This window comes from Mesocricetus auratus, unplaced genomic scaffold, assembly GCF_017639785.1.
Source record: "Mesocricetus auratus isolate SY011 unplaced genomic scaffold, BCM_Maur_2.0 Super-Scaffold_100707, whole genome shotgun sequence".
NCBI lineage: Eukaryota > Metazoa > Chordata > Mammalia > Rodentia > Cricetidae > Mesocricetus > Mesocricetus auratus.
Window position 1 is genome coordinate 11,092,017 of NW_024429269.1, and position 23,761 is coordinate 11,115,777.

Below are 23,761 nucleotides of genomic sequence, written 5' to 3' on the forward strand. Positions count from 1 at the left end.
TTGCCGTTTTTGTTTTTCCGTTGGCTCGGTGTCTGTTGGAAGCGTAAGCCTGAAGACTGTTGAACATCTGAACATGGTGTCCACTCAAAGCTCTGCCTTCCTTCTGTGTTTAGCTCCAGCTGACCTGGAACTCAATGATCCCCCTGCCTCAGCCTCTGGATTGTGGGAATTTCAGGCACCGTCACCAGCACAGAGCTTCCCAGTGAAAATTAAAAAAAAAGATACATGTCAAAAAGGAATGTCATGCTTTTAGACAAGGGCTCATGTGTTCAGGTTGGTCTCGTATTTGTTATATAGCTGGGGATAGACGGAATGGCTGCCTGGGGTCCTGGGATTACAGGCATGCATCACCACGCCAGGCTTATGCTGGGGTCAAACCCAGGGCTTCATGGATGCTAGGCAGGCACTCTAGCAAACCATCCACATGCCCAGCCCCCAGCCCTGGCCTGTCAACAGCTAAGAGGAATTGCACAACATCCTGAGAAGACAGCTTTACGAATGTTTACATGCAATGGGAACGGCAGTTTTATTTCATCAAGTAATACATAAACAAAGCAAACAGATGAGTGACTTCTGTGGAAGCCTCTGACAACAATGGCTGACTACGTACACTCATTTAGAATCTGACTGAAATAATGGCTCCCAAAGCTTTCAGTTCTGTGACTCGGGGCAAGTTCTTACCCTCTCTAATCCTCAGTTTGTTTGTCTGTAAAATGGGGATAATAATAGTCATGTTTCAGGGGACTGTTATCTGGATTAACTAAGGTGGTGATTAGCAAGGGTTTCATCTACACACAGTAAACATGCAAAAACTGGCAGCTACTTTTATTTGTCACTTCCCACTATAAAGTAACGACTAATAATAACGCAGAGGCTCGTGGGTGTTTTCCATGCACTACTACATACTAATATTCTCTCTAGACATTCTAGCCATTTGGCAATAACTCAGCCAGACTTGCTACCACTCCCCCGCTGTTGGCTGTGTTGTCTATGTGCTGAGTTCTGGAAGTCTCAGGATATTTAATGGGCCAGCAAAGGCAGTGTCTCACTTGAATTCAGAGAACCACAGAGCTTTCAGGGCAAATGAATAGAGGAGACATTAACTTTGGGGATTTGTCTGTCTTCACTGTTGAGTCAACAGACACTAGGTTGGGTTTTGAGAACAACACCACGAGCTGAACTTTTACTTACAGAAACACTAAATCCCAAACTTGTCTTCAGGGACTAAGTAAGTCAGTCTTCTGGATTTTGCTTTTAGAACAACGGGGTTTGGATCATATGTTTAGAAGATGGTCCAATAATAAAAATGGCTTAAGTATATCTCAGGGCCTATCATTGTGTTAGGAGGAAAAGCAACATAGAAACATCTGCACTTAAACAGGCATGTATGCGTGCGTACCCTCCTCCTGTTCTGGAATGTGGAGGACTAGGAGCAATGGAAATTACATTCAGCTGTGAAGGTTTAACGAAAACGTTTCGATCATCTTTTCCCTCCTCCTCCCAGCCTTCTGCCATCTCGTTTTTATGAGTTGCCAGCTTCTAGATAAAGCCGTCCTTTGAGCTGGGCTGGCCCTGCCACTCACAAGAGAAGCACATGAGCATCCCTGTCGTGTTTTCTTGAACCTTCCTGACCTTCTGCAGTGAACAAAGTGGAACGGTCCAGTAGATTTTTAAAGTCGTATCGTTTTTGTTTAGTCCTACAACTCAAAAGGTAGAAAGTGAACAAACCACATTTCCACGCAGTGAAAGGCAGATGTTGACATGTGCAGTGAACATCTGGGTCTCAGATGCATAAGTGTGAAGGCTGTCTCTCTAACTGCTGTCTGAGGGTCCTGTGTTATAGGACACCCTGGCTGAAGCCCACCAGGGAGAACTTGGGTCCCACCCAGAGTACTGAAGACACAGGAGCTCAGAGCAAGCCTGGCAGGCAGAGGAGCATCCCCAGGCCCCTCCTCTACCTTCCTTCCTCTCCTCACTCAGTAACCATTGACCCGTCACAACATTGGGTAAGATGAAGTTTGGGTAGGGAGGTCAGTGAGACATAGATGCTGCCCTTGGAGTCACAGGTACCTGCACTGACTGGACACCAACTGGCTTTCTTCAGAGCGGCCCCAGCAGCCTGGGGGAGGTCGCTGAGGCCATAGCACGCTGGTCTCCCAGTTTGCGAATGCCAGCTCCTGTCTTTGTTGACCACAGCACATTCCAGAGAGAATTCCGGGCATGGCCCCCTGCATCGCCACCAGAGACTGGGACACCAGGGTGAAGATGCCCGCAGGAAGGGGACTGGGAACAGTCCACTGTTTAGTGGGAAGCATTAAAATGTGTCACCCATCAGCACAAACAGGGAGTCAGAATGAAGTTCTGGAGAACAGAGAGAAATCAGCACTTGTGCCTGCCAGGGTCCAGACATTCCAACAGGACACACCCCTAACACCAGAAGAAAGAAGACCCCTAAAAGTTCTTTTTTTTGTTGTTTTTTTGTTTTTTTGAAGACAGGGTTTCTCTGTATTGTTTTGGAGGCTGTACTGGAACTCGCTCTGTAGACCAGGCTGGCCTCGAACTCACAGAGATCCTCCTGCCTCTGCCTCCCGAGTGCTGGGATTAAAGGCATGCACCATCAACAACCGGATCTAAAGGTTCATTTTTATGCAATTCCTCCTTCAAGAAAATAAACATAGACAGAAAACATAATGGAAAAGGGTGGGGTTCGACTCGGTGGTAGAGTGCCAGGCTCTGATTTGACTCCTGCACTACCACAACCTGGAGAAGAGAAGAAGAGAGGGGACACACACACACACACACACACACACACACACACACACACACACACACAAAGAGGAGGAGGAAGAAGAGATCTCTTTCGTTATACTGCTGACGCTACCACCTCCAGGAGATGACCACATGTCCAAGAGTATACAGGCAGTACAAAATGGACTTGATGGCTTAAAAGAAAAAAGAAAAAGACGTCACGGTTTGGCTTGATGGAAACAGGGGTTGGACCTGAGAAAAGGTTTTGTAGGGAGAGTGAATATAATCAAAATACACTGTATGCAAAAAAATCTATTAATCTCTAATTAAAAACTGAGAAGAAAAAATCCTTTAAAATGTTTGAAATAGAATTTAGTAGTGATCAAAAAACATTCTGGTTCTCTGGGAGCTGGAGAAATGGTTCAGTGTTAAGAACACCCCACTACCCTTCCAGAGGACCCCACATGGCGACTCACAACTGTCTGTAACTCCAGCTCCAAGGGAACCTACATCCTCACCCAGACAGGCATGCAAAACACCAATGCACATAAGATAAAAAATTTAAAAACAAAACAAAACACCCTGGTTCTCACAAACGATCCCAGGAAAGCTGGGCATTGCTGGTGAGTTTACTTTGCTCTGTTTGTGTGGTATGTCCTGAAATTGTTTGTAGAAGTAGTTTGGGCTTGTTTGCTATTTTTTCAGAACGATGAGTAAGCAGTTGGCAACAGGAAATGTCAGAGGTACTCAGACACAGCAGTCAAGTTCTCAAACACTCTTCAGTGGCTCTCCAGATCTGAACTGTAAGGTTTGCTTTTAGTTGGGACAAGAAAAGAAAGAAGAAAGGAAGGATGGAGGGAGAGAGGAAGGAAGGAAGGAAGGAAGGAAGGAAGGAAGGGAAGGAAGGAAGGAAGGAAGGAAGGAAGGAAGGAAGGAAGCAGAGAACAGAATAACAAAACAAGCCATTGCATTTCTGCATTAGGCCAACTGGTAAGAGAGACTTCCTTGCATGGCCTACATCGGCTGACTGGTCATTTGTCATTCAGGTTAAACACAAGACAGAAGTGAGCATTGTTCTGATGTTGGCCCTGATAACATCCCAAGAAAACTGGTGTGAGAGAGAGAGAGAAACAGATCATGGTCAGTGCTGTCATTTGACTTTCAAAAGCAGTATTTTTCTTTTAAAGAAACCTCTTCAGTTTCCATGACTGAATGCACAGTTCCTAAGAGCGGACTAAACTTTTCCACTGGAGTCATTTGTGAGCAGAATCTCTATTCGGTGGCCAGAGGGCTGCCAGTCTCAGCTGCCCCAGGACACTAGACACTGCCCACGTCAGTCTCACTGTCCCCTCACAACTACTTTCTGTCTCTCCCTTGCCTAGTGAAATAATTCTGCACACTAACACTGCTAGCACTTGAGTCTAGGCTGATGGAAACAGTGCTTTATGCCATGTACGTGGTGTGTGTGTGTGTGTGTGTGTGTGTGTGTGTGTGTGTGTGTGTGAGTGATTTAGTCCACTAGGTAACCCTGGGAAGAAGCTAGTGTCATTCCACCCCTCTTCTCACCAATGAAGCCAGTTCCCAGAGGAGTCACTCGCCTGAGGCCACCCAGGGAGCTGGTGGAACACAGCCAGGCCCAGCTGGGCTCTGACCTGGCTCTGCTGTATCCCAGGGCCTGGCCGCACATCTGGCGGATCGGCTGCAGTTCCTCAGGGTTGCCAGCACCTTCCTGGCCCCCAGTGATTTTCCCCTTTCTACCTGGAATTACACTCCCCGCTTCCCTGGCCCATCCTCTGCCTCCTCCTGGAAGCTGTTGCCGTCGCCTCCACTGATCCCTGTGGGCTCTGGTGGGCCGCTCGCCGGGGCTTGGGTGAGCTGCAAAGCAGAGTAAGTTTTCTCTTTGGATGTGAAGTTTCGGTTCTTCCAGTCATCAGAAGGTGACATTTGACTTTCAAGTTCCTCTTCTTGGGTGCCTAATGGAAGGCAACTTCTCCACGATGGAAGCAGCAGAGAAAGGGATGGCTAAGGGTACATGGAGAACAGAGTCCCTCGCCTAAAATCTGCTTCTCACCTCTGACAGAGTCAAGAACTTAGGCACAGATGACAACATGCAAGCCGCTGTAGAGTGCCCGGGTCGCACGGCAGTTCTGTGTTTAGCTTCTGAGGAACCCCCACCCGGATTTCCATAGTGGCTAGACTGACTTACGTTCCCAGCAGCCATGTGTAAGAGTCCCCTTTCCCATACGCTCACCACCATTTGCTGTTACTTGTTTTCTCAATGGCTGACATTCAGACACACCACTCCTAGGTATTTATCCAAAGAACTCTATGTCAACACAGCACAGAGACACTTGCATGTTCATGCATGACTGCAGCATTGCCCATGAGAGCTAAGCTATGGAACCTGCCTGCGTGTCCCAGCACAGAAGAATAGGGAATGAACATGGTCTATATACGTGTGGAGTGTTAGTGTGCCATAAAGAAGAGTGACAGTCTCACACTTGTAGGAAAATGGAGACTATCACAGTAAGTGAATTGAGTCAGTTTCAGACAAATGTATGCTTTCTTTCATCTGTAGATCCTCGATATTGTATGTTGCATTAAATCATGTGTGTCACATGCCATGGAAGTAGAACAAAGGGTGCAGATGAGAAGGGGAATGGGAACAAACAGGAGGGTAGGAGAGTGTGCAGGAACATGGTCGAAGTCTATCATATGCTTACCATGAAAGTGCATTTATAAAACCCAGTGCTGTGTACAATGAATATACACTGAGAACACGAGTGAAAGGACCCGCTGCCTAAGGACGACACTGTCTTCACTGAGAGACATCTCAACAGTGTGTTACCAGGACTGATGAACAGTGTCTAAACCCAAAACCTGTCCTTTTAAGAGTGCCCTTGTTGGGGCTGGAGAGATTGCTCAGTGGTTAAGAGCTCTGACTGTTCTTCCAGAGGACCTCGGTTCAATTCCCAGCACCCACATGACAGCTCACAACTGTCTGTAACTCCAGTTCCAGGGGACCCAACACTTGCACATAGACATACATGCAGGCAAAACACCAATGCACATAAAACTTTGTTTAAAAAGTCAATTCTTTAAGAAAAAATCCTTGTCAGCATTTCTGTGTCACCCTAAAATTAACAAGTCACCTCATACCACCACCTATAGTTTTATTCACAAATAAGCAATTAAGATTGGGGAAATAAGCAAACCAGCTAAAATTTTAAAGTTAATTTTTAAATTTTGCCTAGCCTTTGAATTTGGCTGTAAATTATACCCTTTAAAAACAACATGGCTTCAAAATCATGCAAATGATTATTGCTAAAACATACAAAAGCACCTCTCTCTGCCCCTTCATGTGTGTGTATGTGCGCACGCGTGTGTGAATGCTTGTGTGTTCAATGTGTGTGTGTATGTGTGTGTGCTTGTGTGTGTGTAAAATATGCTACTGATCTACTGATGTGGTTTTGAGACTGACAAGACCCTTCTCAGCTCAGTTTGACCCTTCTTGACCCAGGCTCTTGGGGTAGTGGAACTGTGTCTCTCAAGTTCATAGTCTCCAACCAGAGAGGCACAGATGTACGTGGGAGTAAGCAAAGAAGCAGCAAACTTTCCTGAGGGAAAGTGAGACATTCCTGAGTGGGAGAGGCTCCCAAGGCAGGAAAAAGACAGCAAACTGGCTTTGTCTAGGCTTGTTGTTTTGTTTGGTTTGTCTTGAATGAGACTTCCAGCAGGAACTGGACAAAGACTGAGGTCATTTCTGCTGAGATTGGCTCATTTTTGGGGCTACCATGGACCAAGCCAATGGAGGTCCTACATGCTCTACAAATGTCTCTCTGGTCCAATGAGGGAGATGACTGCACTTGGTTCACACGCTGCCCACCCAGTTAGAGGATGCTGAAAGCCCTTTTTGTCCATCTCTCACTAATGCTTTGTTAGCTGCTAACCTTGACTGTCTGCTAGCTGTTAGCCCACCAGTCATTGACTTTGCAGGTGTCTAGCTGGCCAGTTAACTAGAACTGCTGACATCATCTTATGGCCCTGTTGACCCTAGAGACCTAATAATGGATTTGAAAGAAATGCTTCCAGAATCTTAAAATGTGGGGGGACAGAAGAGGGTGTTTGGAGACGTGTGAAAATGTTCACAAAGTACAATATTTAAATGTATGAAACTGTCTTAATAAACTTATTATTTTATACAATTAATATAACATGAAATACCTAAAACATCAGTGACTAGTGCTATTTACATAATGAAGGAAAAACTTGGGGAATTTAGGAGAACGAGAACCTCCCTGGGCTGAGACAACTTTCACTGATGACCATATCCCCAAGTTTCAGACAGTGAATATACATAGAAGGAACCAGCTATACCCCCATGGGGTAAGAAAAAGAGGATGTTAAAAAGTTCTCCACAGCAAGTAACACATGGCCAGGTGGCTACTCAATACTTCTATGCTTTGGAACAGGACACGTTGGGGCTCAAACGACATGCTTTCAAATAACAAGCCTTATGAAAGTGACAGGCACAATCAGCCACATAAAAAGAGAAGGATCATCAATACAGGCACAATAGGGTATATCCATAATTCCAGTATTGGGGGATGGAGGCAGGATGGTCAGAGGTTCATGGCCTTCTCCCCAGAGAGAGTTTAAGGCCACCCTGGCTTACCTGAGAAGTGTCACAAGAAAAAAAACAAAGAATGAATGACTATTAAAAAAAGAGGGGACTTGGAACTGGAGAGATGGCTCCACAGTTAAGAGCACTTGCTGCTTTTCCAGAGGTCCCGAGTTCAGTTCCAGCACCCATGACAAGCTGCTGGCAACCCTCTGTCACTCAGGCTTCAGGAGACCGACGCCTCTGCTCTGAGGTCACCTCCTCTCACATACCCACACTTGCACAGAATTTAGAAAAAAATGAGTCAACCTTAAAAAAAAGATGGAAAATGATGAGTTCCACACACATTGTCACCCTCTGGAAGTATCAGAAATGGATGTTGGTACAAACGGACCACATGTAAGGAAAAGATGTTTCCAGAAGGTGACAGAAGGCCATTGAGAAAAACCAAGCACCTGGGATCAAGAGAGAAATGAAAGCAGCACTGGTGTGGCCCATTTTGGAAGGAAAGGCCTTAAAGATAAACGGTTTTCTGTTTCAAAGCTTTCATCTTGCCCAGCAGTTTTCTGAAGAAGAGTTTGGAAAGAAAGCAAAATATTTGTTGCAAACCGACCCAGCAGAGCCAGAGTTCACTCTCCTGAGCGGATCTAGAAGTGACCTGTGAACCTCTTCAGCCAGATCTTCCAACAGCCCCAGGTCACCAGACTCCCCAACAGCACGGAGTTACCCCAGCAAATCTCCAGGCACATCACTGCTACAAGGGCAATGAGAAGAATTTACATACACCGGAACACACTTGTCCCATGGAACTTTCTGAGAGCCACAAGCTCGTGCCTTCTTAAGGGCAAAGGAGCCAGAGAATTGCTGACAGCTGCTAATTCAAGAAGCAGCAACCCCAGAGAGAAACAAGAGGCCCAGCTGAGCAAACTGCCAGCCCTGAAGGAAGCAGAGAGACAGCGACGGCATGAAGACCACATAAGGTTGCAGCAAAGTCGGGCATAGAGGGAAGCTTTCTTTCAAGATCCCTCTGCTGCAGGGTCACAGACTGAGGCGTCACTGTGAACTTTCAGTCACTTTGGCTGGCTCAGTGTCCTTCCCTCCTCCCTCCACCAGGTATGACAGCTCTTCCCTGATTGAGCCTTTTTTTCCCACCGGGTTTTCTACTCATATTCAGTCAATCAGAGCCCAGCTGGCACTCCTGTGCCCCTACAAATGCTGTTAGCCTACAGCGTCACAGGCTGACCTGCTGCAAGAGCCTGTGGAGGATAAAAGGAGGGAAGACTTCAGAGCCCTGCCCCAAGAAGACAGCTGGAAGCCTGAAGACTTCAGGATCGAGTCCCAGCCTGTCCCCTCACCAGAGAAGGAAGACTCATCTTCAAGACTCTCTAGGGACAAACTCCCCATAAGCTTCCCTGTTCCTAAGGCTTCTGCCCTGAGCAAGGAGTTCACTCTAGCTGGCCTCTAGGACTGGACCAGCAGCAGCAGGCAGGACTGGTTCCTACCTCAGTCTCCAAGACCCTGCCCTTTAGCTACCTACAGATGAGAATTTGTTCCTTCAGTTTCTTCTAGCCTCAACTCCAGGACTGCTAGACCTACAGGCTTACTCTGCAAGGGATTGCGTTTGCTTGGCTCCCTGAAATCCCCTAAGACCTTTTGCATTGTCACATCTCCTGGAGCTGCCATGGTTCATGGACCTAAGTTTGCACCCTCATGGCAATCTGTCTAATTTTATTGTATGCCACTAGCAGTTGTTAGTCCCTGACTGACAATAGAACCTCCCACTTGTGCTCTGTTGCTTCCCAGTCCATTCTTGGAGGAGGCTGGGACAAGAAGCCGGTGGATGCAGGAGATGTTCCCCACTGACCGCTTCTGTAAGACAAAGGCAAAACATTGTCCTCTGAAGTAATTGTTCTGTGTGATGAGAGAGGTACAGTTAATTTCTCTGTAGATCATATTGGGCAATTGTCAAGTGGGTTAGACTCTATAAACAGGTCTTACCACACACTCTAAAAAAATAGATCACTGATAGATTTGCAAAGGCGAGGAAGGTGTAGTAACATCTTTGCGCTTGAATGACAGCCATCCTTGTGGGTTGCCTGGCTCAAGAGCGGGCAGCAAAGGTGCTTTTGTCATAGCTCCAGGCCCTCACCGTGGGATCTAGCTGCCATGTGAGAAACTTGGTTTAAACTAAAGGTGAGACACCATGAGGGAAGGACCCCCAAGGAAGAGAGACCATTGCAAACACTCCAACAAGCCCAGCTGCTAACTGAACGCATCTACACAGAAGACCCTAGGGGAGAGCAACAGAACAATTCGGCTGAGCCAGGTCAACCTAGACATGAGAAACAAAAAGCCTTCAGGTTTTCCAAGTCACCAAGGATTGAAGTGGTTTCTTATACAGCAAAAGGTCACAAATATTCACACAACAACTAAACAATGACTGAAAGAAAGCTCCAGAACAATTTTCTTGTTGTCAAAACTGCACCTTCTAGAAGAGATGCCCTGGAGAAGCCAGTTATCACTCAGTTACAAGCACTCCTTTGGGTTTGTGCAGTGTTGTAAGACTCCACCATGCCTGAAGAATTATGAGCAAACATCTGCTCACCCAAGATAAAGCACTGATAACAGACTAAAGAAATAATTTCAACCAAGTTTAACTTGTGAACCAGTGACTTAATTGGGGTTACCCACAGAAGCAAGAGTGACTCAGAGACCAAAAGCCTACACGTCATGGGTGGAACCTCACCAAAGATACAGCAATAGAGCTCCCTGCCCAGCTTGCAGGCAGCTGCACTGAAGAGAATCTCTCTGTGGCAATTCTGTTTATAACCTTGGCTGTGGGCCTTGTGAATCTTTGAACTTCTTGAGTCTCCTCAGCCTTGCAAGTTTCCTTAACTTCCTGAGCCTTACCTGTAAGCATTGCAGCTCAAATGGAAGGGTGTCCTGGCATTCAGGAGCCAAAGAATATCTCAAAGTTACGGAAAGCTTAGAAGCTTACAGCCCTGCTCCAGGGAAAGAGTTCCCCGATGCAATTGTACAACTCTCTGGCAGGAGAGGATGTCCCTAGCAAAGCTGTTACAGTTCGTCCCCAGTGAAAGTGTTAAGTTGTTCTGCTCCACTCAGCTCTGTCTCCAACAAAAATTGCTAAAGCTGGACTCGCTCCAGTGTCAAACTGCACAACAAACCTCACCCAAGAGATTTATTGGGAAGGAAGAATCCGGGAGGTTGGCTGCCTTGGGTGAGAAACAGCAGCAAACAGAACAGGGTACAGAGCTAATACAGGGTATCTTGGGCATGCGGGGGAGGGGGAGAAGGGAGAATTGGGAGGGCAGAGCTTTTCCAGGGTGGCTTGGGATTGGTGGATTTTTGCGGTATGATTCTGAGGCCAGCTCAGGGATTGGTGGAATTCTGCAGCATGACGGGGCAAGCACAGGGATTGGTGTGATTTCAGGCCCTGGTCCTGGGGTCTAGTCAGGAGCAGGGTGTTTTTCCTTGGCCGTTTTTTACCCTCCATTCCCTACATCTTGCTTCTCTCCAGGAGGGCATGCTTCCCCTTAGAGGAAATAAACATGAATTCCCAAATCTTGTCTTCTGAGTAAAAAGAAGGACTGGGAGATGAATAGCACATGTTAAGCTTCCGCATACCAGGATTGTTGGCATCCCAATCCCTGTCCTGAGTGCATCAATCTCCCGTCTCCACAAATGCAAACCCAAGCTAGGCATAGTGGTGTATGCTTGGAATCCCTGACACTCAGAAAGCTGGGCCAGGACGACCTCCAGCTCAGGGCCAGCCTGGTCTACATAGAAAAGCCTTTTCCAAATAAATAAATGAGTAAGTAATACAAGTCAGAGTTTTACTCTTGTCTCCCTCTATCCTCTTTGTTCCTGTGGTGCTTTGCTCCTATTGGTGGGTTTTGGAATATCCACTCCGCATGCTGAGTGAGGGGGCATTCAGAGGAAGGACGAGTGACTCAAGCCTTTGTTCGCACCTAGGATCTGGTGACTTCCTGCAATGACCAGATGCCATTTCTCCCTGTTCTACCCAGGGCAGTGTCACATCTGCCTGTATATCCACGTGTCTGAGAAAGGGTCAGCTCTGCTACTGTTTGGATAACTGTCCCCCAAAGGTCCCTCTCTTAAACACTTGGTTCCCATCTCGTGGGGCTGCTGGGAAGTGATGGAACTTTTAAGAGGGTTTCCAGTCATCAGGGTATATGTTCTTGAAAAGATATTGAGATCCCAGTTCCTCCTCCCTCTCCTCTCTTCCCCCTCCCTTCTTTTCTCTCTTCCTCCCCCTCCTCCTCCTCCACTCCCTCCTCCTTTTTTCCTTTTACTTTCTGACCATGAAGAAAACAATTTGTCACAAGCTATGACCACGAGGTGTTGCCTTGACAATGTCATAAAAGCAATGAAGCCAAAAAAAAAAACCCTCCAAAATAGTCAGGTGTGGTGGCATATGCCTTTAAGTCCAGCACTCGAGGGAAGCAGAGGCAAGTGAGTCATTGTGAGTTTCAGGCAAGCCATGTATACATAGTGAGGCCCCCCCCAAAAAAACCAAACAGACAAATCCCTCAGGATCAGTGAGCTGAAATAAATATACCTCTTCTCTTGATAAGGTGATGAGCTCAGGCATTTGTCATAGTAACAGGAGCTGATTAACACAAGCTCCTTAGTTCTGCCTCCCTTTGACTTCTAATATACCTGACCCACTTATCCTTCCATCCCAGGTTCCTATATGGTTCTACTGATGAGATGCTATGGAAATCATAAATAACTATGGAATGCTGGGATACTGTTTAAACTCCACTTACTCAGACAAAGCTGGTCTACTGACTAGCACCAAGTGTAACTTCTACTCTGTGACAAGGGATGGGTGCCAGTGAGGGTGCCTCTAAAAGACTTTGTGACTGGACATTGTGCAGTTATAGGAAGTGATGAGGGAATCCTCTAAGAGACTTTGTGACTGGACATTGGGCAGTTATAGGAAGTGATGAGGGATCATCTAAGAGACTTTGTGACTGGACATTGTCCAGTTATAGGAAGTATGAAGTGTGTCAGTTTTTCAAATCAACAAAGTACTATTTCAAGCGTAAAAGTAGCTCTCAGAAAGAATACCTCTTATGATTGTAACACTTCTCAAATGCTTCCATCCTCAACATGTTCCTAGATCTGTACAGAATCACCCGTGATAGAGAGAAATGTCAGTAATTACAAATATTTTACACTTGGTGTCAGAGAAGCCAATTAGGGATATCAGGAAGTCCAAAAAGCACCATCCTTGAAAGGGATCAAGATGTTCTTATGTGGGATACATAGTTAGTCCTTCAAAGAGAGAGTTATTACAAGAGAATCATGACCCCCCAAGTCCCTTTCTGGCTTCTCTCTGAGCGTATGATCTCTGCCCCTTGTATATAATCCTACAGTTGCAAGTCCATCTCCCATGCAGTAATCACCAGAGCTCAGAAGACACAGCACCATGCCTTTGAACCTTGAAAACTGTGAACTAAATAAACTTCTCTTCTTTGTACATTTCTTTTTTCCAAGATAGGGTCTCTGGGTAGCCTGGCCTCGAACTTTTTTTATTTCTTTAAAAAATAAAATCCAAGAAATTTAAACTAGGACGATCAATCTTCCTTCACGGATTCCATCAAGAACTACCCTCAAGGCAGGCATGGTGACACATACTTATAATCTCAGGACGTGCTAGCTAGAGGCCAGAGGACCAGGAGTTGAAGACCAGTTAAGTACATAGTGAGTTCCAGGCTATCATGGGATACATGAAATCCTGTCTCAACAATCACACCACACCCCCAAAATATCCATCCTACCCACCAAATGCTACCTACCCAGACTTGACTAGAAGTTAAACACAGTGGATCCTGGCATCACTGCCTCATCTTTCTTTTTTAGTATTTCTTTTTATTTATTTATTTGTATGTATGTATGTATATATGTATGTATGTATGCAGTATGTATACACATATGTGCTTATGGAGTCAGAAGGGAACATCAGATTGCTTACAGCCAGAGTTAGAGGGTGTTGTAAATCATGATGTGGGTGCTGGGAACCCAACCCAGGTCCTCTGTAAGAACAGCAAGTGCTCTTAACCATGGAACCATCTCTTCAGACCTCCCCCACCACACACACACACACACACACACACACACACACACACACACAGATCCCTGGAGAATCTGACTGATGTGGACACTGCCTCTGGAAAAGTGGACATGAGCACATGGACACAAACTCTTGTGAATGGTTCCCTGAAGCCTGTGAGACACAGTATATCCTTGTACTTTCTCTGGAGGACCGCAGGTTCCAGATCAAGAATGCCTTCCATGAATCTGGTCTCAGGCGATATGGGTTCAGGTTCTACTTACTAACTATGAACCTTGAGTGCCTGACTGTACCTGTGAAGTTTAGTGACATCAATTGGGAGATGGGGATTGCAGCTCTTACATTTCAAGGATTGTTGGAAAGCTTAAAATCAATTTGAGAGGGGTTAGAGATTGTTCATGGTTAAAAGTGCTTCCTATTCACACTTCCAGAAGACCAGAGTTCGGTTCTCAGCAACCATGTCAGGTGACTTGAAACCACGTTTAACTCCCTCTTCTGGTCTCCTTGGGCACCTGCACTCACATGCACATGTCTAAACAGACATACATATTTACAAGTAATTTAAGACAAAATAAAACACATTTTTAAAAATCAAATGAATAAAATGCTCCCTATCTCCATAGAAGGAAATAAAAATCTGATGACTGAAAACATGGCCTGAGAATTCTAAGTTCATTAACTGAATCTAGCAGGATATATACTGTATCCAATAGTTACAGTAACCATGGGCAATAGCATTCATAGCAAATCACAGGGAGGCAATTATAATGGAGTTGACCCTCAGTTCTACTAGTGTGGACAGAAAAATCTGAAAAACAAATTGTGTCTGTATGAAGATGTAAAGTCTTTTTTCCTGTCATGATTCCTAAACAGTTCAACATACCAACTATTTGCTATGTTGACACAATGTGTACTGGGTAGTTTTATGTCACCTTGCACAAGCTAGAGTTATATGAAAAGAGAGGGTCTTGATTGAGAAAATGCTTCCATAAGATCCATCTGATCTGTAGGGCATTGTCTTAATTCCTGATTGATGGGTGGGTGGAGATCCAGCCCATTGTGGGTGGTGCCATCCCCAGGCAGGTGGCCCTGGGGTCTATAGGAAAGCATGCTGAGCAAGCCATAGGGAGCAAACCAGTAAGCAGCACTCTTCCATGGCCTCTGCAGCAGCTTCTGCCTCCATTTCCTGCCCTGTGTGAGTTCCTGTCCTGACTTCCTTCAGTGATGGACAGTGATGTGGAAGTGTAGCCAAATAAACCCGTTCCTCCTAACTTGCTTTTTGATTATAGTGTTTCATTGCAGCAATAGAAACCCTAACTAAGACACTGTATTAGATATGGTAAGTCATCTAGAGACACTTTGAAATTCATGGGAGAGTGTATGTAGACTCCGTGGAATATGCCATTTTATTCAAGGACCATGAGCACCCTTGGATTCTGATACCCACAGTGAGGGTGGAGATGTAAGGTGGGCATGTGCTTCAGAAATGATATGCCTGGGGTAGCAGAGGGTAGCTAACTACCTGAAGGAGCCTAGATCTAAGAAACCACCCTAGTAATTCCAATTCTGCCAGAATGTCTAGGACAGGCAGGGATGAGAGATGAGTGGGTATCCCTTGAAACCTACACAACACTTGTCTGTGACAATGACATGAAATAGTGTCAGCAGTAAGGGCTGGGCCAACAAGAAAGGCAGAAAAACCAACATGCTTCACGGATGAGATAGAAGGAAAGAGCTAAGCTCAGAGCTAGGTATTACACTGGACCTTTGGCATGCTAGCAACTAGACAGTATTCAGTGTCCCACGCACTCTCCTTACTCACACGTAAACAACCCCTCTCATCCACTTTCCGGAATCATGTTTTTTTTATTGCCTTTATATTTCTTGTCCCTTAGCAGCCATAACCTGCTCATGCCATGTTGCCACTGTACAATGCAGTTGCATCCCATCTGGGGGTGTTCACTGATGTGCGTACACACAGATTGATTTAATATGTCTGGTTTCTCAGATTAAAACAAAATGCTCCTGAGTCTGGATACTGTGTCTAGCCTTCCTGTCATTCCCCAAGCACCATGCCCTGTGATGGCAGGCTATCACCTCAACTGGCACTCACAGATCCTTATCTCTACATACTGTAATTTATGCTGATGTAAGAAGTGACTCTAGTGTAAACTGGCTGTCCTCACCTCAAAAAGCTTGAAGACCTGAATCACAATGACATCATAGGGGACATCCTTGGAATAACAAGCTCAGCTGGTTATAAAAAGAGTCCAAACCCACTAGACAGTCATTTGTTTGTTCCCAGTCAGATACTAAAGGCAAAAGAAGCAACTAAGTCAGAAACACCAAGGTGCCATGACTAAGGCATCTGGTCAACCTCTTAAACCTTGAGGAAGTGTTTAGACCTGTCTGGAAAATAGACCTCTGGTCAAAGAGCCTCTCAACCACTCTCACCCTTCCTTATTCTCATTTTATTCTGACACTAAGGCAGCTCGACAATAGTGAGTTCCTCATACACAGTTGTGCAGAACTTAGTGATGGGAACACTTTCTGATTTCATTGTTCAACATCCTAGACTACACTCACCCGAACATAAGCAGTCCTGTCATCACTTCATGCTGTTTCTTGGTGAAGCCCAGAGATAAGACAAGATATATGTGACGATGCTGACATAATAGAGCACAATGTTTACAGTAAAGCTCTTTAATGAGTAGAAAAAGTACACCCCAAAATAGCAACTAAAATACTAATTAAAAGTTATAGTATGAACACATTATCAAATATTCTGGGCTGCATCTGATCGCATAGCTATACTTTCATATGACTGGCAGTGCAGGAGGTTTGTTCACACAACTATCTGCATAAACACTTAGTGAGCTAGGGTATCAGGACAGCTATGACATCATGAAGCAATGGGAGTTTTTTGTTCCAATATTATTAAGCGAACACCATTGTACATAAGGCCAGTTACTGGTGAAACAGTCAGATTGACTGTGTTCTGCCCTGGGAACTCACAGTATTTGTTTGCCTCTCTCTCTCTCTCTCTCTCTCTCTCTCTCTCTCTCTCTCTCTCTCTCTCTCTCTCTGTGTGTGTGTGTGTGTGTGTGTGTGTGTGTATTACACACATAATAAAACAGAAGGACTAAATCCAGTGATAGCAATAATTTCATTAAATGTAAATGGACAAAATTTTAAGTCAAAGAAAGGCTAAGCAGGCTTGGTATGGGGAGCAAGACCCAAGTATACTCTGTTCACAAGAGATATAAGCATAGAAATCAAAGGGATGGGGAAGATAAAGATATACAGTGCAAAAACCATTTACTTGAAGGCCAAGTTAGCATAAGACAAAAATAGACTTGAAGACAAGTAATCTATGAGATAAAGAAATACATTTCTTCAGATCAATATATCACAAATGGTGAAAAGGTCAATATACCACGGGTTGATACCAAATATGCATGTGCTTTAAACCAGGGCTAGAAGATACATGGAGTAAAAACTAACAGGAAGAAAAGACACAGCTGTAACTGTGGGTAGATGGCTAGACCCCTCTCTCATTAGCTGACTGAGTGTCTAGAAGGGAAGCTTTTATCAGGGAATAGAAGACCAAATAACATCCTCTGCCTCATTGACAGTCCCAGAACCCAATGTGAAATCTGCATCATTCTAAGAGAACATAACTATTTGCCAAGGTTGACCTTGGGTGGGATCTGCAAACATGGGTCAATAGATTTCAAGAGATGTAAGGCCTACACAATACATTCTATGACCAAACAATTAAATCACAGATAAATTAACAATCTGATATAGGTACAAAGCTGAGCACAAGGGTACAGAGGTGGCAGCTGAGACAGGAGGCAGGGCGGGAGGAAAGAAGCTCCTTTCAACCTAATCCCAGCATCCCCAGCTGCTGCAGTGCCCCGTGAAGAGGCCAGCTGGATGGGCTCTCTGACCACTGAGGGCACCTGCGAGGGTCAGGGTGCACCGCCTCGTGCGGGACGTGGAGCCTGAGGATCCCATGCTCCTGAAGGATCCTTCACAATTCACCACCAGCGCATGAACCACAGGTTGTCAGGCAGCTTTGGTTACACCCCTTCCTTAGCATCACAGATGGAAACATCCCAGCAACCAGGCCTGTCAGGAGCGCGATGCAGGCTGGAGCTGGCTCTGCCCTCCGGATGCCGGGGATGTCCGGTGGCTTCGTGGGCTGTTTAGGAGGATGCATGACACAATTGGAAGCGCGGGGCCCATGGCCACTGGAGGCAGCTGCCAGACCCTTCCTTTCTGCACTCTCATCTCCTGCACCTACACTGGGGGTGGTGCCCTCGAGATTTACCAGGAGACAGCTGAGATGCGCTCTGCCCCAGGTGGAATCTGGGAGAAAGAAAAGTGTCTGGGAAGCAGGCAGTGGTCTAGAGCAGGTATCCATTGGGCATCATGTTCAGGACAGGGCACACAACCTCCAGTGCTCCCAAAACCACTGCACAGGGATCAGAAAGACCAGCAGGACCACATCCACCTGGATGAAAGTGAGGCAGCAGCATTTGATGATGAACAGCAGCAGTGTCCTCTGGAGTTTTCACAGCATGAGGCATCTTGGGTGGGGGATGAAAAGCTGAGGGGCCTCCCTGCTTGCTCTCCAGGGACCTGAAGACTCCCACTCCCAGTGGTCCAGTTGTTATGACTGGTGAAGGCCCCAGATTTTCCGCCTCTCTTGTACAGTCTGAAAGGCTGAGAAATAACCCTTGAAATAATGTTGTCCTTTCCAACTTCCACACCAATTTAATATCAAATTAACAGGCAAACTGGTCCTCACTTCTCCCTAGGGATCTCAGGGACAACCTTTAACTACTTTTCCTGTCTATTCAGGCATCTGTTCTGGCCTGTCCTTGGGGTTCTGACAGGACACACCCTCAGCTGCAGCCACCAAGAGCACCACCTGTGCACATTCACTGTGTTCCCTTTTAAAAGGGCCCTGCCCGCTCCCACCCTTCTCTGTCTCTTTCCCTCTCTCTTCCTCTCTCCCCTCCCCCTTTCCTTTCTCCTCTCTCCTGCTGCTCCCATCTCCAGAGGCTGGTCTCCCCCTTCTCCTTTCTCCCTTTTATGATTCTTTTCCCTAGTTAAAAAAATGACCCTCTGCTTGAACCCTGTCGCATGGTGTCTTTCTCTCGTGCACCACTTTTCTCAAACTACAACACCACCCATCTTGTATCCACTAACTTGAGTTTTCGTTTTTTCTGCTCCATCTTCAAGCCACCTCATCTTCCCCTACATCGAAAGGTTTGAGGTTAGGGTCCCCATGCCTCAGCTCTTCTGAACCCCTTCAGCCCAATCCCAGCATCCCCAGCTGCTACCTCTTTCACAGACCCACTGTAGATGCCCTAGTCCTACCACGGCTGTGGAGGGAGTGGACTAGTTCCCAACACTTTGTCCCTTCTCCCACCCCTGCGTCACAAACGTCACTTTCCTATACCCTCCTCTGCCTTTATAAAAATAAATGATGTGTGCAGCTTATAACTAGATGTTTATGGAATAAAGGAGAATGGGTAAGGTAAGGTCTCCCCCAATGGGCAAGTTAAACAATCTGCACTTAAGTTACCCATGGATCTAAGTGATTGCCAGAAAATAGTTTTAACCTAATCATAGTGGAGATTGACAATGAAAATCATGAGATAAAACTAAAATAATCTTTAGGTTCAAAGTCTTATAATTTTCCATGTGTATATTATAAAGATCGCTTTAAAAAAATCAAATACACAATCACAGATCCCACTTACCCCCAACGCCATCACTATTAGTTTTCAAGACTGAAAATACTCAACCTGATTAAACTCTGCTTCAAATTAGCTTGTGCAGCAAGCACAGGACCCAGAGCCCTCTCCAGCCCTGCAAAGAAGCAGCACTTTATGCCCCTGTGTATGCCCTTGTTCTTAGAATAAATAAATTGATAGCGTAACATAGCTGAGTCCAAATAAGTAGGCAAAGCAATCCCCAGTGGCAACAATAGGTTCAAACCCCTGAGGTCAGGGAGGAAGGAGACGGAAATAGACGAGAACTGGCTGAGAAGAGTCAGCCACACACACACACACACACACACACACACACACACACACACACACACACACAATGGTTTTCCAGGCACAGTCAATAAACAGCTGCAGAAACAAATGAACCATCCTGATCCCTGAGCTGCTTCTGCGAAATAAAATTGTCTCCTTCATCTTATTCTAAAAGTCCTCAACTAAGTCCGTGTGTGAAGACCTTCATGTAGTACATATTCTTGGGTAATTTGAGCATGCCGGTGATGTCCTGTCATATTCCACCACATAACCGGAGGAAAGCCGCCCAGGCTGCCAGCCACGTGGAGACCTGGCCTCAGCAAACCACACTCTTTGTCTTCCTGTTATTCCTGCCAACCTGATGGCATTTGATTGACTTTCCTTAATCTTTCTCAGACAGCGCAAGCTCAGAAACTGTCAGTGTAACTCTTTATACCATACTAAAGTCCATAGGGTAATGTGCTAGCAATTATGCGATAGTAATTTTTAATTACAGGGGAAACATTTACAGCTGCCTCACCCAAAGAGGTGTCAGTGTAGAGTGATGATTTCTCAGTAAAGGAAGCGTCTGTTGAACTGCTAATTGGATTAGGAAAGTCAGTGTTCACTCAGCTTAATTCGATGCACTGAAACCCTGCTCTTTGCATGTCACCTTTACGCTGCAAGCTGGTGCTCATGCTGGTGCTGGACTCTAGGTGCTGGGTGTTTGTACTAGCGCTAGGTGCTAGGCCATGGAGTACTCGGTGATGGGAAGGCAAGGAGGTTTCTGTCGCCAAGGGTCTTGCACTCCAAAGGCATGCACACCAACTTCCAAAATAGCATGAGAGAACGAAAGATGATCCAGGACAGAGGGAGAACTATCATTATTTGTGAGAATCGAGTGCTCTTCGAGTCTCGAAGGATAAGAATGACTCTTGAAGATGGGGATAGGAGAACCTAAAAGCACAAAGATTTGGACTGCACGGCAGTAATGGAGCCTGCACGGCAGTAATGGAGCCGTGTGCGCTGGGAATGTACGCTGCCTGTGACTGTGACTGTCTGGCAAAGGCAAGCAGTGAATCGTCAGTATATAGAATATGCTAGAGGGCGAAGGATCACAGAATGGTATTGTGGGGTGTATGGAGAGGGGTGGGGCAAGCTGTCGGCGACCACAACCCCAGGAGCAGTGTAGGAGAGGTAGGTGACTGACTGACACCCTTGTGGCATCTCAGGAGGCCCACGTTTTATTGTCAAGTGTCACAGCCTCTGTTATGCTTTCTCTGAGAGCCACAGGCTGGTGCCACCCAACTTCCCAGAGCCCTGGCCCTCCCTTTTGAAATCCTCATTGTAATTATGATTGTTTGTTAATCATCCCTCTGGAGGCTTTTGAGAGTAGGGACTATGGCTGGTGGACTTACTTGTGGCCTGGGCTTCATACACTTGCAGGTACTCAAAAAATTGTTGAGCGAATGAGAAAGGTTCTGGGGGAGGCGCTAAAGTGGGCCATCAGAAAGCTAGGGAGCAAGCCAGGTGTGGTGGTGCACTGCTGGGCAGGACAGTGGAGGCAGGCAGGTTGTGAGTTCAAGGCCATCTTGAACTACATAGAGAGACCCTGTCTCTAAAAACCAAGAGCTGGGGAAAGAGCTCGGTGTAGGAAGTTTGCCTAGCATAGCAAGATAGCAAGGGCCTGGATTCAAGCCCCAGCACTACTGAGAGAGAGGGAAAGGAAAGAGAGAGGGGGAGAGAGAGAGAGAGAGAGAGAGAGAGAGAGAGAGAGAGAGAGAGAGAGAGAGAGAGAGAGAGAGAGAGAGAGAGAACCAGAACAAGAGAAATTAGAGGAAGGAAGGAGGTGGTGGCTGGTTGCTGCAGAGAGGGACAGAGGATGATCAAGTGTCCAGCCAGAGGGGAGAAGGCTCCTAGAGTCTGGCCAGAGACAGGCCAGGAAGAGAGTGGATTTCCACAACCTTCCTGTTGTTCTTAGCATTCACTAACCAGCAGTCTGCCCACCCTCTAGCCTAGTAGCTGAAACTGAGTCTTACAGATAAAGGTAGATGTTCAGAGTCTTTGCTTTCATGTTCTCCCAATCCCTCGTTTCCCCAAACACTAGCATACAGGAAACAAACATTAACCACGTCACTCTTAATCTGCCGGGAGATATTCTTTTGCCTGCTTGGAGCACATGAGTGGCAGCTTCAGAGCACAGCCCCGTCTATCAGAGGGGCTCCTGCAGCCCACGACCACCCAGATGCAAGGGTGTATCACTGCATGGTTGGTGCTGAGCTGCTTTCTGACACCACCTGGAACAGCTCCTGGTGAAGACAGACTCCTTTGTCACCAGTCTTAAGATGCTTGTTGATCCTTCCCTGGGCTGAAGTTAGGGATTTTGCAGCCAGCTCTCAGCTGAGCCAATTTTTTAGTTAAAGATTCAAAGCAGAGCCAGAGAGACGCAATCTTGTTTCACCTGTTAAGACAGAGGATTCGGGCCGCTTGGATTGCTGTAGTTATGGGACTTTGATACAAGAGCCTGAGAGATAAACAGCCTAGGCTCCCAGTCAAAGTCTGACGAAGGGTCCGGTTAGGTCTGGTCCACAGAGCCAAAACCTGAAGTCAGTTGGATACTGCTGGGAACTAGTTCTTTCCTCCTTTTTTGTTTATTTATAGCATTTTTACTTACTCTTGGAGAATTTTGTGTATATGCACAATGTATTCTGATCATACCCTCCCCTTCCATCTCCCCTCCTAGCCCATCTACACTTCCTCCTCCTATCTTCATGCCCTCTTTTTTTTTAACCTACTAAATCCAATTAGTGCTGCCCATTTGTGCTTCCATATGGGTGTGGGGCCGCTGGAGCAGGGGCCTCACTCCTAAGGAAAAAGGACTCTCTCTTTCCCATTGGCCACCAACCAACTTCTAGACTTAGCGAATATTTACAAGCTGGAATAGTTACAAGCTTGATCCTGAGCCGGTGTTGTACAGGGAACCACACAGCTCCTGAGTACAGGGCTGAGTCATGACCAGAAGCCAGCACTCACAGCACCCCCTGTATCGCCAGCTCTGGTTCTCTTCTGAATCCCAGTTCTGGGCTTCTGAGCCTTGGGTAGGAGGCGGTTAGAAGTGTTTGAGAAACCCTGTCCTGGGAAAGTGACTCGCCTCAGTCCTGTTGGCTGATTTGTTATGAAAAAGATGGAAGACTCAGAGCTAGGTGTGATGGCTCCCTCCTCTAATCCCAGTATTTGGGAGGCCAAGGCAGGAGGATTGCTGTGAGTTCGAGACCAACTTGGGCAACAGAGTAAAATTCTTTCTTAGGAAACAACACAACAACAGCAAAAACATAAAGAAAGAAAAACATGCAGCCACTAAACTTCCCACCAGTCCATATCACAGAAGCTGGGGCCCTGTTCATGGAGGCTGGAGCAGCTTTGGCTATAAAGATCGGAGGGATTGGTAAGGTATCATCCATGTATTCTGAAATCCAAATGGGCCATTGCTTAAGATTCCCCAGCTGGATTTATTCATTCAAGATGTGTTGGGCACTGTCTAGGATACAATGAATGTTCGACGATTTGTGAATGAATTAGTAACAAAATCAGTACAAGAAGCAGTGTAGTAAATATCACATTTATTAGGATGAGAAAATGCTTGAATATTTTATTGTCTTATTTTTATGTAAATGCTGTTATAGAATGTGCTTCTGTTGATTAATACAAGACCTAATGCTCACTGTTATTTTTTGTATTTTACTTCATGTGATACAAGGCCTCACAGATGTGAATTCTCTACCACTGAGCTGATCTTTTTTGAGACAAAGTCTTCCTATGGTGCCCAAGCTATCCTTGAAGTCACTATGCAGTCCAGGTTGGCCTCAAATTTGTAATCCTCCTCCCTCAGTAATTTACAAGTGCTGGAGTTACACATTAGGCACCACCAGACCTGGCAAGAGAGCAATCTGAGAGCAATTTCACATTTACAGGGAACTTACGTATGCTGCATGAAGAGTCCCAGAAGCTCTTCCTCCCAAGTGCCTCTGCTAGTCACGTCCTGCACTGAGATGGTGTATTGGTTACAGCTGGAATGACAATGCCATAAACTAGTGTTCACTAACATCCAGTTTGGGGCCCACACTTGGTATACTACTCTCTATAGGTTTGGGCAGATGTATAATGCTATGTGCTCCCCATTAGAACATCATAGGGCCTTTTCCCCACCTAAAAGCTGTGTGAGCCTCACCTGCT

At 46.0% G+C, this 23,761-nt stretch overlaps 1 pseudogene; it reads left to right on the forward strand.

Annotated features, from left to right (window-relative positions):
* The first annotated feature begins 2,220 nt into the window (after positions 1-2,220).
* Positions 2,221-18,181, forward strand: LOC101841359 (annotated as a pseudogene).
* The last annotated feature ends 5,580 nt before the right edge of the window (positions 18,182-23,761 follow it).